Below are 15,199 nucleotides of genomic sequence, written 5' to 3' on the forward strand. Positions count from 1 at the left end.
ATGCACCTGTGCCACTTTCCATGACCTTCTGCTATCCTGACCATGATTTGCCATTTCATATCTGTGCCTCGAAACTCCTCAGCTGCCTGTGTGGTCGAGCCGTGCCAGGGGTAGCGACCTGGGTTCTGCCTGCTGCAGCAAGTCCATCCCACTTTGCGGCAGGCTCTGGTGAAAACCAGCAGCACCTTAGACTCCTCTCCCTGGTGAGGTCCTTGTCATCTGCCACACAGGTCCAGCGGATCCACTACTACAAGCATTCCTGTCTACAGAAACGTGAGTGTTACAACTACCCTCTCTGGACAGTTCCTGACATGGACCGAGGTATCCTGCTCTGGACTAAATAACTTTTTGACCGGAGTACCCCTTTAAGAAGAGCCTTACTATGTACATTTAGGCCGAACGGTGGAATATCCATAGCAGTGACTCCGGTCGGCTCATTTCTGCCCCGTATCCGGTTGTGTCTGATGATTGCCTGCCCCTTCCCATTTTATATACTTTGCCTCAAGTCAGCAACCCCCCCCCCCGCATTACTGTGCCTACTGCCTCATGTCAGCATCTCAAACACCCCACCCCTATTACTGTTTGTCATGTCAGCATTATAACCCCCCAACCCCAACATTACTGTGCCCCATGTCCCCCTCCAGCTCCCACATTACTGTGCCTCATACTCCTAAGTCAATACAATTACCCCATAGGTTAAAAAGCCTGAGGTACAAAATACCTATAATAACTACTACTTACCTAAAACTTAACTTTTAATGTTTTGAAGTAAAAGTAAACCAGTGATTGTGACTGTTAAAAACACGTGCCACTATATCCTGTATGGTCACTTTTTTAGTGGATAACTACGGTATCCACATTTCTGTTCTGCGGGGACCTGTCAGGTACCACCACTGATATGACTCATTATTGTATGCCAGAGCCATGATATCAGGTATATAGTGCGCACGCTGTTAAAATCAATTCAGAACTGCCTCCCTCTACATGTTTCGGTGAGAAAACACCATCATCAGGAGGAAACAATGAGGGAACCAACCATCCACGAGCAACTGCAGGGTATTTATAAGGCAAGGTACATTTCTGGCACCAGTTGATTTATATACTAGAAAAGAATGAGTAAAACACAATCGAAAGGTGCCATCAAAATAGAAATGTTCTCAATAAAAGCATCAGATCATGGCGCCAAAATCCATATATACGAAAAATTATAGGGTCAGAAGTGGACAATTTTAAACCTACCAATTTTGGTTCATGTAGTTATAATTTTTTTAAAGTTGTAAAATAAAATAAAACCTATATAAATTAGGTATCTTTGTAACCATATGGACCTAAAGAATAAAGATAAGATGTCATTTGTACTGAAGAGTGCACTACATAGAATCGGAAGCCCCCAAAATTTACAAAACGGCTTATTTTTTTTCAATTTTGACCCACAAATATTTTTTTTCTGGTTTCCCTGTAGATTTTGTGGTAAAATGATTAATGGTATTACAAAGTAAAATTGGTGGCGCAAAAAACAAGCCCTCATATGGGTCTGTAAGTGTAAAATTGTAAGTGAAAGAAAAGTGTAAAAATGAAAAATGACCTGTTATATGCTCCAGAGGAAGTTCTTTTCTTTTTGAATTTCTTGTCTGTCTCACCACAGTGCACTCTACTGACACCGCTGTCTGTGTCAGGAACTGTCCAGAGCAGGAGCAAATCCCCAGAGCAAACCTATCCTGCTCTGGACAGTTCCTGACAGTTCCTGTTAACAGAGAGCACTATGGTCAGACAGAAAAGAAATAAAAAAGAGCATACAGCAGCTGATAAATACTGGAAGATTAAGATTTTTTTAACCCCCTCCCTCTCCGGTCATTTTTCCTTTTTGCGCTGTTCTTTTTTCTAACCACTAGTTGATTTGAAAAAAATATGTTTTTCACTGGAGTACCCCTTTAATCTACATGATGCGGAAGACTTTTAAAGGGGTACTCTGGTGAAAAGCTATTTTTTTTTAAATCAACTGGTGCCAGAAAGTTAAACAGATTTGTAAATAATTAAAAAATCTTAATCCTTCCAGTACTTATCAGAAGCCGTATGCTCCACAAGAAGTTCATTTCTTTTTTTAATTTATTTTCTGTCTGACCACAGTTCTCTCTGCTGACACCTCTGTCCATGTCAGGAACTGTCAAGAGCGGGATAGGTTTACTATGGGGATTTGTCCTGCTCTGGACAGTTCCTGACATGAACAGAGGTGTCAGCAGAGAGGTGGTCAGACTGAAAGGAAATTCAAAAAGAAAATAACTTCCTGTGGAACATACAGCAGCTGATAAGTTCTTGATGGATTAAGATTTTTAAACAGAAGTAATTTACAAATCTCTGAAGCAAAGAAGTGATATTCGGCACTGCTATTATAGGCTCTGACGCTTATACGGAGAAGTATAAATAGAGATGTGGTGGTGCTCTGATACTTGGCAAAAAGTTCAAATCTTCAGAAGGCAATGAAGGAAAAGAATGAATCGGCAACTCACCAGTCTTCTCTTTAGAAAAGGTTCCTTTATTCAAACATACTCACAGCATGAAATGCAATTTAGGGAGAGGGATCGGTGCAGGGGGGGTAAAATGTAGTAGGCGACAGATTCTGTTTCACTCGTTATACGAGCTTCATCCGGCCATGTCTACCTGGAACTCTGTGCTGCTTCTTATACAGGTGAGCGGCCAATCAGAAACTATTTTGGACCGCCCATCTGATCTGACGTACCTGGTGATGCTTCTTAGGGCATCGCCATTGGCTTTTAGTCGCCATTTTGAAAGTACGTCATTAGAAGTTAGCAAAAAATTATATACTTGTAAAAAAATGTGTACATAGTGATACATTTAAAAACAAGGTGCATAGTCAACTTTCTCGTTAAGGCCAAGTGGACCTGATGCAGCAGTATGTATAATCCAGTAAGTTTCTCTTTGTAATAAATACTGGTCGATGTTAATCCCAGGTTTAGATTTAACTCTTTCGATCCCGGCAAATTTTAAATTGTCAGTTTTTCCTCTGTTTAACTTTCTGGCACCAGTTGATGAAAAAAAAAATTCCACCAGAGTTCCCCTTTATCCCCTTAATGACGCAGGACGTAAATGTACGCCCTGGTGCGGTGGTACTGAACGCACCAGGACGTACATTTATGTCCTGTAGATGACCGCGAGCATCGGAGTGGTGCTCGTGTCATGCATGGCAGGTTCCGGCTGTTATCAGCAGCCAAGGACCCGCCGGTAATGGCGGACATGAGTAATCGCGCTTATGTCCGCCATTAACTTCTCAGATGCCGTGACCAATACAGATCATTGCACCTGTGACGCTGTGGTCAGAAAAATGGATGATCTGATTGCCCGCGATGCTGCAGCAGGGATCCAATCATCAATAATGGCGGCCGTAGGTCCCTTACCTGCCTCAGTCCATCTCCCGGGTCTTCTCCTCTGGTCTGAGATCGAGCAGACCAGAGCAGAAGATTGCCGATAACACTGATCAGTGCCATGCCCTATGCATAGCACTGAACAGTATTAGCAATTAAGTGATTGCTAAAAATAGTCTGCTATGGGGACATAAAAAGTGTAATAAAAAAGGAAAAAATAAAAGGAAAAAAATTTGAAAAATCTCCTCCCCCAATAAAAATGTAAATTGTCCCTTTTTCCTATTTTACCCCAAAAAAGTTTAAAAAATTATAAATAAATAAACATATTTGGTATCTCCGCATGTGTAAATGTCCGAACTATCAAAATATAATGTTAATTATCCCAGTGAATGGCGTAAACGTAAAAAAAAGTCAAAAATTGCATCATATTCCCAAATATTTTTTTTATAAAAAATTTATACAAATTTTTATATAAGCAAATGGTATCAATAAAAAGTACAGATCCCCATGCAAAAAATGAGCCCTCATACCGTAGCTTATATGGAAAAATGAAAAAGTTATAGGTTATCAAGAAAAAGGGATTTTAAATGTACTCATTTGGTTAAAAAAGTTTGAGATTTTTTTTTAAAGCGAAACAGTAATCGAAAAGTAGGTAATTATGGATATCATTTTAATTGTATTTACCCACAGAATAAAGAAAACATGTCATTTTTACCATAAATTGTACAGTGTGAAAACGAAACCTTCCAAAATTTGCAACATTGCAGTTTTCTTTTCAATTTCCCCACACAAATAGTATTTTTTTTTGGTTGTGCCATACATTTTATGGTAAAATGAGTGATGTAATTACAAAGGACAACTGTGGATAAAAATATAAAAGAGTTATGATTTTTAGAAGGTGAGGAGGAAAAATCAAAAATTCAAAAATAAAATTGAGTATTTAAAGGGGTACTCCGCCGCTCAGCATTTGGAACAAACTGTTCCAAATGCTGGAGATGGTGCCGGGAGCTCGTGACGTCACAGCCATCACGCCCCCTCCCATAGACTTGCATTGAGGGAGTGGGGTGTGACGTCATGAGGGGGTAGGGTCATGATGTCACGAGCTCCTGACCCCAGCTCCAGGGTTCAGAACAGTTTGTTCCAAATGCTGAGCAGCAGAGTACCCCTTTAAGGCCCAAATGGGCTAAGTCCTCAAGGGGTTAAGGACTGGGCCAAATTTCGTTTTTTGCACTCTTATTCTTTCCTCCTTACCTTCTAAAAATCAGAACGCTTTCAATTTTGTACCCACAGACTCATATGAGGGCTTGTTTTTTGCGTCACCAATTGTACTTTGTAATTTATCAATAATTTCATAACAAAATCTACGGCGAAACAAAAAAAATTGTGGGGTGAAATTGAAAGAAAAAATACCATTTTGTAACCTTTGGGGGCTTCTATTTCTATGCAGTGCACTTTTTAGTAGAAATGACACCTTAGCTGTAGGTCCATACAGTTACAAGGATACCCAATTTATATAGGTTTTATTTTATTTTACTACTTTAAAAAAATTACAACTACATGCACCAAAATTAGTATGCTTAAAAATGTCCTGACCCCAATAACATTTTACATTTTTCCGCATACGGGACTGTATGAGGCTCATTTTTTGTGCTGTGATCCATAGTTTTTATGGGTACCTTTTTTTGCTTTTATGGGACTTTTTGATTGCTTTTTATTAATGTTTTTATGGCATATGAAGTTACCAAAAATGCACAATTTTGGACTTTTTGGTATTTTTTTACACGTATGCTATCGACCTTGCAGTTTAACTAACCTTGTATTTTAATAGTTTGGACATTTATGTACATGGCGGTACCACACATGTTTATGTTTATTTTTTATTACATTATTTAATTTAAAAAAATTGGAAAATGGGGGTGATTCAAACTTTTGTTAGGGTTAATTCCCATTCTTTAACTTTTTTTTTACACAATTTTTCTGTCTCCATAGGGGACTATTACATGCAATCCTTGAATTGCATACACGGTTCAATGCTATGCCATAGCATAGCATTGATTAATGTTATTGCTTCTCTGCTGCTTCAGCCTGCCATGGCTGTCTGGGAGCATCGGATCACTGATCTGACAGTGAGGTGGCAGATAAGGGCCCTTCCATCGTCCTCTCAGCTTAGCTGCCAGGCTCCTTTTTTAACAAGTTAGACACCGCAATCAACTTTGCCCGCACGTCTAAAGGTTTAATGCTGGGCATTGGCCTGCTCGGCGATGCCCGGCATTAACCCTGGGTCCTGGCTGCTCATAGCAACTGGAACCCACCGGGTATGAAGCTTGCTCACCGGACATGAAGCGTGCGTCTAATGAGGCATGGCAGGATTCTTTATTCTGTATAAATTCGAGATGAATCAAACAGCAAAATCTTTCCTGTACTTCTATATAAAATCAGCATTAAGGTAAGAACAGCTACATAAAATCAACAGTATCCTGGTGCCCCATGAGTTTATCTGATTCCAGCCCTGTGTGTAAGGGTATATTCAGACCTAGAAGAGGGCCTAGTTTGTGACATTATTATATTCAGAGGGTTTGTAGCTAAAAAAAAAGATGTAGGAAAAAAAATGAATGGCAGTCTGAATCAGAGGAAGAAGAAAAGAAAAGACAACAGAGAAGACGTCACCTATGAGTCACTGATATCATTGTGTATTTTTGCCTGACTGTGTCCCATCAGTGCTGTAGTAAATTGTATGGTCTGCTGTTTTGATTAGAAAAACAAAAACTCCCTGCATACCCTTACCACTGCTTACATCATACTGGGAGCTGCAGTTTAGTTTCGCATACTAAAAAAACTTTAATACCCTTTAATCCCACCCCTGGCTGTGTATATAATTGCCCCCCACACTTTTGTCAGTGTGCCCCCCCCCCTAAAATATTAAAGCTAGAGTGGCCACTGTAATCCATAGATTTGAATAGCTACCGTATTTTTCGCCGTATAAGACGCACTTTTTCTTCCCCAAAACTGGCAAACGGCCGGGACCCGCGACTAATACAGGACATCACCGATTGCGGTGATGCCCTGTATTAACCCTTCAGACGAGGCGATCAAAGCTGACCGCCGCATCTGAAGCGAAAGTGACACTAACCCGACTGCAACGGGAGGGACCTTACCTGCCTCCTCGGTGTCTGCTCCTTGCCGGGATCCCCTGCATGGCCGGCGCTCTCCTTCGTCGTCATCACGTGGTCTTGCACGCCGTCCCGTCATCCAATAGGAGCGGCGTGTGTAGCGACGGAGAGCGAGGATACAGGGCAGCAGAGACGGGGACACCCCGGGGATGCGGCGACAGCGATGGAGGGCGACATCCAGGGCAGCGGTGACAGGTCCGGAGCGGCGGGGACACATGAGTATTACCTCCTATCCAGTGGTCTTCAACCTGCGGACCTCCAGATGTTGCAAAACTACAACTCCTGGCATGCCCGGACAGCCAATGGCTGTCCGGGCATGCTGGGAGTTGTAGTTTTGCAACATCTGGAGGTCTGCTGGTTGAAGATCACTGTGACCTATACTTTACATTGTATTCTAGATTTTCCTCATTTAAAATTGGGTGCGTTTTATATGCCGGAGCGTCATGTAGGGCGAAAAATACGGTATGTTAAACATCCAGTTTACACTTAAAATATTTCAATATTTCAGGACCTCGTATACAGAGGTGTATGGTAAATAAATGTTAGTAAATATAAGTAAGGATTCCACTACTAAATAAAAGATTATTGAGGCCAGAAAGACAGAATGTATAATCTCCTGGCTCCGAGCTTCTGGCTCTCCAGAACCTTAGGAGCATTGTAATTTTCCAAGCAGATTACAGGTTGAACTGTATTTGATGTCTTAATCCAGGCGGACAGATCAGCGGTCACTGTGTAAAGTCGGCCTCATGCCGGAAGCCCCATCTCATGATTAATGATACAAGGACAGATTTCCTTCCTAAGCCTCCAGGCATTTTCTTTTTCCTTCTGTAAATTATTATTAACATCCTTTTCTAAATCAGGTCTCTTTCGTTGCTGGCAAATCTTCTCAGAATCATTTGTGATCACAGTTGTTTCTGCACAGATGTTATTTGTTGGGGTCTTAAGAGTCCAGGATCGTGACTGATGGATTTTAAAGACAAGAATTCTGCCTAACATAATGAAGATAATAGAAATAGCCTTGCAGGAATAGAAAATGTGTGTTTCACCAGGACAGGACCCTTAAAGGGGTACTCCGGTGAAAAACTTTTTTCTTTTAAATCAACTGGTGGCAGAAAGTTAAGCATATTTGTAAATTACTTCTATTAAAAATATCTTAATCCTTCCTGTACTTATTAGCTGCTGAATACTACAGAGGAAATTCTTTTCTTTTTGGAATGCTCTCTGATGACATCATGAGCACAGTTCTTTATTTCTTGTTGTCCTTAGTGGGATTTGAACCCAAGTCCCCAGCACTGCAGGGCAGCAGTGCTAACCACTGAGCCACCATGCTGCCCTTAGCATACATGAGCAGAGATGGACAGAGATTTCAGCAGCGAGCACTGTGCTCGTGATGTCATCAGTGTTCCAAAGAGAAAGGAATTTCCTCTGTAGCATTCAGCAGCTAATAAGTACTGGAAGGATTAAGATTTTTTAATAGAAGTAATTTACAAATATGTTTAACTTTCTGCCACCAGTTGATTTAAAAGAAAAAAGGTTTTCACTGGAGTACCCCTTTAAAATGGGACCTCTCAGAATCAAAAACTCTTTTTAACCTGCACATGTTATAAATCTCTAGGAGCCGAGCGGAATAATATTTAGATTTATTGGAAAAGATTTATCATAACCTATAACCTATTGACTGACCTCCCTGCACCTTGTATCACTGACAGCCTATCCTGTATGAGCATGTTTATAGAGATGGCCGCCAATCATCGATTAGGAGTAGGACCCGTTGAATGCCTTGTGCGTTTTTGCCAGCAAAATCACTGGTTTCCTTTGAAGGGGTATTTTAACTTAAAGGGGTACTCCGGTGAAAAACTTTTTTTTTTTAAATCAACTGGTGCCAGAAAGTTAAACAGATTTGTAAATTACTTCTATTAAAAAATCTTAATCCTTCCTGTACTTATTAGCTGCTGAATACTACAGCGGAAATTCTTTTCTTTTTGAAACACAGAACTGTCTGCTGACATCATGAGCACAGTGCTCTCTGCTGACAGCTCTGTGTTTCAAACGGAAAAGAATTTCCACTGTAGTAATCAGCAGCTAATAAGTACAGGAAGGATTAAGATTTTTTTTATAGAAGTAATTTACAAATCTGTTTAACTTTCTGGCACCAGTTGATTTAAAAAAAAAAAAAGTTTTTCACCGGAGTACCCCTTTAAAGGATAACGGTCATCTGTTCACCCACACTACACCCAATACACTGGGTAATAGTGAGGGTGAACAGGAGACCGATGAAGGGTTAAAGGTGCTGACAACTTATCCCCTATCTAAAAGATAGGGGATTAGTTGACTGATCGCGCAGGGTCCCGCCTCTGGGGACCCCCGCGATCTCGCGCTCAGCACCCCGCTCTCATCAGGCTCAGGCCCGGAGCGAACATCACTCCGGGTCTGATGACTGCCAATCATGGCTCTGCCCCCGTGTGACGTCACGCTCCGCCCCTCAATGTAAGTCTATGGCAGGGGGCGAGACAACTGTCTCGCCCCCTGCCATAGACTTGCATTGAGGGGCGGAGCGTGACGTCACACGGGGGCGGAGCTGTGACATCACAATCACCGGCCTCGTCATCAGACCCAGAGCGGATGTTCGCTCCGGGGCCTGATGAGAGCGGAGTGTTGCGTGCGAGATCACGGGGGTCCCCAGTGGCGGGACCCCGCACGATCAGGCAACTTATCCCCTATCCTTTAGATAGAGGATAAGTTGTCAGCACGGTAGTACCCCTTTAATGGGTTAAATACATACCTGAACTCCGGAGATCTGTCCCAGTGCCAACTAAGCGCTCACGTGACTTGCCACAATGAATATTCATATTGAGCCGGCGGGCCTGCCTCCACAGCACAATTCACTGAAGATGGGACAGATCTCTGGAGTGCAGGTATGTATTTAACCCATTAACCCCTCATCGGTCTCCTGTTCACCAACACTATAACTCTGTGTATTGGGTTTAGTGTGGGGGAACAGATGACCGTTTTCCTTTAAATATCCCCCTAGCCACATGATCTGCATAGCAGAGAATAAGTCAGATTATTAGGGGTACCAACCGCTTGGACCCCCTTATCTCAAAACCTGGAACTGAGTCTTACTTCAGAATGGAGCGTTGAGTCGTGAATGCTCCGCTCCATTCAGTTTCATGGAGCTGATGAAGATAGTTAACCCCTGTACTTGGTTATCTGAGACAGCTTAATAGGCAATGAATTGAGTAACTTGACGCTCTATTCTGAGGTGATAGTCCAGTCCCCGTCTCAAGATTGGTCTGACACTTTCCCCCTATGCTTTAACTGAAACCATCCAGTAGATGCAGAACAGTATTCTGAAAACTTGTCTATGTAAATGAATGCGCCTAGACTAAAGGGGCTAGTTCATTTACATATGGCACATACTTTAAACCAGCAACACTGTATCATATCTAATCTATGTCCTTAGGAATAGAGGTTGTTTAAGATTAGAATAACAGACTAACTTTTTTTTTTTTTTTTTAAATAGCACCACACAAGTCCACAGGTTGTGTTTGGAATTGCAGCTCATTCACTTAAATGGAACTGAACTGAACTATCAGACACAACCCATAGACAAAAGTGGCACTGTACTAGGGAGCAAATAGAATGACGAAATCCAGTTCCCAAAATAAAAAATAATATTAAAAGTCCATCGTTTAATGAATCATCTTAAGATCCCCAAAAATTAGCACCCAAGTGAACATAAAATCACGGAAATGCAGATTTTAAGATGATTCATTAAAAGTTGGGCTTTTAATATTATTCTTTATTTTGGAATGTCATCATTCTATTTGCTTTCTGGACCAAGGGAACGGCTTGGTTATTTAGTTCTGTACCTCCAGACTTGTTCCTGCATACTCCGTTACTGCATCTCTACAAATTGGTGAGCTGGCTTATGTTTTTCTTGTTTCTAATTCACGCTGTCTTAGGGACTAGTGTTGCTCGCGAATATTCGCAATTCGAATTCGCGAATTTCGCGAATATAGCGCTATATATTCGTAATTACGAATTTTCATTTTTTTTTTTTTTTTTTTCTTCACAGTACACATCACAGTGATCACCCCTCTCTGCTTCCAGCTTGTGTGGTGTAAAGAAGGCTCTAATACTACTGTGTGAGACTGGCGTGCGAAATTTCGCATATGCGAAAATTAGTGTATGCTAATTTTCACATATACGAATTTTCGAGTATGCGAATTTCCTTTATGCTAATTTTCACATATGTTAATTTTCGCATACGCGAAATTTCGCATATGCGAAAATAAAACGAAAATATAACGAATATGCGAATATTCGCGAATATATGACGAATATTTGTCCATATATTCGCGAATATTCGCGAATTCGAATATGGCCTATGCCGCTCAACACTATTAGGGACATGTCAAACATTTTGATCAGTTGGGGTCTGAGGGTTCAGACCCCAACTAATTGCTAGAACTAGTGAAGAGAAGGCCATGGCTGACTGCTGCTTCTTCCGACTTGCTGTTAGATGGCCCCATAGAGTTACTTCAGGCCGTCTCAGTCACAGCAGTAGAGAGCTAGTAGAGAAGCAGTTTTCTCGCAATTTTGTTCTAACAATAGGTCAGAGTCTCTAGACACTCAAACCCAGACCGATGTGAAGTAATATTTAAACTAATAATCTGTTGAAGTGATAAACCCACGAGGTTCCTAAGTAAATGACAGGTTCACCTTATTTTAAGAATTGTATAAGCATTGTCAAGATTTCAATGACCTTCACTTTAATAGAACAATTCTGCTAAGGCTGCATTCACACCACGTTTTGTACATACGGTAGCCAGAACCAGCGGGGGGGGGCAAACTGGGCGCTCCCATACCCCAGCCGAATCAGCCCGTGACTCCATTTACTTTAATGAGCCGACCGGAGTCAAACGGTGACTCCGGTCTGCTAAGTTTTGACCCGTATGCGGTTTTGGACCAGACTTAAAACTGTAGTACGGGTCAAAACTGAGCCGTTTGACTCTGGTCGGCTCATTAAAGTAAATGGAGTCACGGGCTGATTCGGCTGGGGTACAAGAGCGCCCAGTTTGCCCCTCCCCCCGCTGGATCTGGCACCCGTATGAACAAAACGTGGTGTGAATGCAGCCTAACTAGGAAGAGCAGAAAACTCCGGTCACCATATCTGCCACCACCAACCAAAAGCAATGCCTGCAGTCTGTCAATAGATAAAGCTGGGGTGAACAGGAGAGTATCTCATGTTGGGGGTCAGAGCAACCAAGGGGTATGAACACCTTTTGTCCTACATAGAGAGACATAGGGGGATATTTATCAAAGTTGTCTATGTCCCGCATCAATATAGACCAAACTACAGAGGGTTAGGCTGGTCTATTGTGCGCCTAATTTGTCAAAAGGCGCACGGCTCTTGATAAATTCTGTGCACAGACTTTGAGATCTATGCTTTAGACTGTATTTACACCTGCTCCAACATGGTCTGACATTTCAGTACTTTCAGCCGATGCAACTTGTCGCTGAAAAGTCGCTTTTGATAAATTCAGCACCAATGCATTTTCCAATGCATTTCCGTCTAAAATAGACTAGACTGTTCTAAAAATCCTCTAGAGCAAACGCCGCAAAAAAGTCGCACATATGTAGACTGCGACTTTCTGTGCGACAAATTTAGACAGGAAAAAACAGTCTAAATCCTTTCATATATATCACCCATAGAGTGTGGAGAATGGACTGGAATGATAATGTGCCATAAAGTAGTAATGATAAGCAGCTATGGATGAACAACCTCCTGTTGTGTGCTAGTGTTTGTTATCTCTTATGTTTTGTGTGTTGCAACAAAATGGACAAAGAGACACGAAAAGTACAAAACAATTTAATTTGTTTCTGCTTTTTTTAATTGTAGATGAACCTAAATAGATAAATTAAGCACAGATAACATATATCAACTTAAACAACATATTTTATGGTAAATATCATATTTACAGAGGTTTGATGACATCATAGCCGGAATCTGAATTTCAAAATAACAGTATCCGCTAACTGCTGTACAGGCCTAGTAAATATATTGAGATAATTGTTTACATTGGCCCCATTGTAGTACAACTCTCACTCTCACTGTGCTTTTGTTGACTGAGATTATTTTGGTGGACCCACCCTCCTTCTATACAGAACATGTCCATGTCTGCTTATAATTGTATTGTAATCTTCATTCTTATCATCACACACAGGATAAAAGAGTATTTAGGGATTAATAAAAAAAAAAAAAAAAGAAATAGACCCTAGCGGCATATAACTATCTCCACTGCTAGCAAAAAATAGAGTCATCTTCTGATGCACCTTTCCTATATCAGAGCGCCCCTTTGTCAGGTGTATTGGTGTGCACTGGCCATGCACGCCAATACACCTGACGAAGGGGTTCCAATGCCCAGAAACATGTTGTGTCCGGTTCTACAATAAAAAGATTCTTGTGATATTATCTATCATTGCCTGAATGGTGGATTGCACTGCACAGTCTGTTTTGATTCCCTCAACTGGACAACTGTACCATTTGGTGGACATGTGCATAGTGGTTGTGTCTGTTGCACAACCAGAAAAGGTGAGGGGAGCCCTTACAGGGTCTCCCTTGTCTAAAATTTCTCCACAAATGAGACATATTGCCCTATGAGGAGCTCTGCTTCTTTTTGTCTTATATATATATATATATATATATATATATATATATATATATATTGAAAAGAAACAGAGGCTTGGAGATTGCAGCTTGATACTTTTTTTTTAAAGGGGTACTCCGATGGTAAAAAAAAAAAAAAAAATCTAATCAACTGGTGCCAGTAAGATATACAGATTTGTAAATTACTTCTATAAAAAATTCTTAATTCTTCCAGTACATATCAGCTGCTGTATGCTCCAGAGGAATCTGTGTAGTTCTTTCCAATTTGATCAGAGTGCTCTCTGCTGCCACCTCTATCCATGTCAGGAACTGTCCAGAGCAGGAACAAATCTAAAAACCTCTACTGCTCTGGACATGGACAGAGGTGTAAGCACAGAGCACTGTGATCAAATTGGAAAGAACTACACAACTTCCTCTGGAGCATACAGCAGCTGATAAGTACTGGAAGGATTAGAGTTTTTATATAGAAGTAATTTACAAATTTGTATTACTTTCTGGCACCAGTTGATTTGAAATGTTTTTTTCCCACCGGAGTACCCCTTTAACTCAAAGTAACCAATGTGTCTAAAAAATCATATTTTCCTTGTCCCACAGTTATGTGTCTGTTCCAGTACAGTAATTTTTCAGCAAGTATAACGTAGGATTGTGGTCACACAGTAATATTTTCTTAAACTGCATTGTTCTGTCAAATTATGTGATAAGAGAATTTATTGTAATTTCTCTGACACAATCAAAATAAACTTTTGTAACAAAGGATATCGTTAGGAAATAGGAAAATAGCAATATTGAGAGAAGTATTTGTCTGAAGTTCAAACACAAGGGAAAGGAAATGCCACAAACCTCATTGTTTGCATATATATTGCACAACTGTGAAAATATGACAGAATAGACAGTTTTGGTTTTGTAAGAATATATAAAATCGTTTGCAATGCTGTTTGTTTTAAAGGGGTATTCCACCCCTAGACATCTTATCCCCTATCCAAAGGTCTTCAGCGGCGGGACCCCTGTGATCAGACATCTTGTCCCCTATCCTTTGGATAGGGGATAAGATGTCTAGGGGTGGAGTACCCCTTTAATATTAAAAGAGCCATTTTCAGCTGTTACAATAAATTGGTTCATTTGATCTTTAATGGGTAAAGTGATGACTATGTGAATCTTTAGGAAACACCATAGAGTTAGTCCATGCTGCTGGCATGGCGCTGACAGGGGGGGTGTCATTTCAAGTTAATCTCATCTCTATAGTTATAAGTGCTGAGAAGGTGCACAGGAATGTGATCTCTGCTTGAGCTGCAATGTTACAAAACATGTAGAGAATGTACTGTACCTGAGTCATAGAAAAGGGGTGGAGGCACCATGGGACCCTTGTTAGGAATATGTTAAGATCCTGAAAGAGGAATATTTTTTAACTTTGCTATGGTGTTTCCTGTGTTCTCTGTTTTTAAAATAGAACTTTTAACAATGTATTTGTGCCTGTGTTAATGGGGTACTCCGGTGCTCCAGCGTTCTGAACATTTTGTTCAGAACACTCAGAGCCAGAGGCCGTGATCGTGGCGTCATGACCATTCATTATGTCACTCCATGCCCCCTCCATTCATGTCTATGGGAGGGGGCATGTTGGCCGACACACACCCTCCCATAGACATGAATGGAGGGGGCGTGGCGTGACATCACGAGGGGGCGTGACTGTTACGTGACACCACCACCACTGCCGCAGGAACCCAGGGTTTGTTTAGAACGCTGGGTAATGCAGGAGATCACGGGGGCCCCCGCGATCAGACATCTTATCTCCTATCCAAAGGAGTTTCGCAACAGAGTACCCCTTTAATGCCACACTGTTAGGTCCAATATGGGGCTTATGAGGAACTAATGTCAGGCAATGGAATATAAATAGGCGTTGTGACTTTAGAAAAATCCATCGTGGTCTGGGTGTTTAGACTCCAATCCCTCGCTAGGACTATCTGTTACGATGTACCGAA

Source organism: Hyla sarda, chromosome 10, assembly GCF_029499605.1.
Source record: "Hyla sarda isolate aHylSar1 chromosome 10, aHylSar1.hap1, whole genome shotgun sequence".
NCBI lineage: Eukaryota > Metazoa > Chordata > Amphibia > Anura > Hylidae > Hyla > Hyla sarda.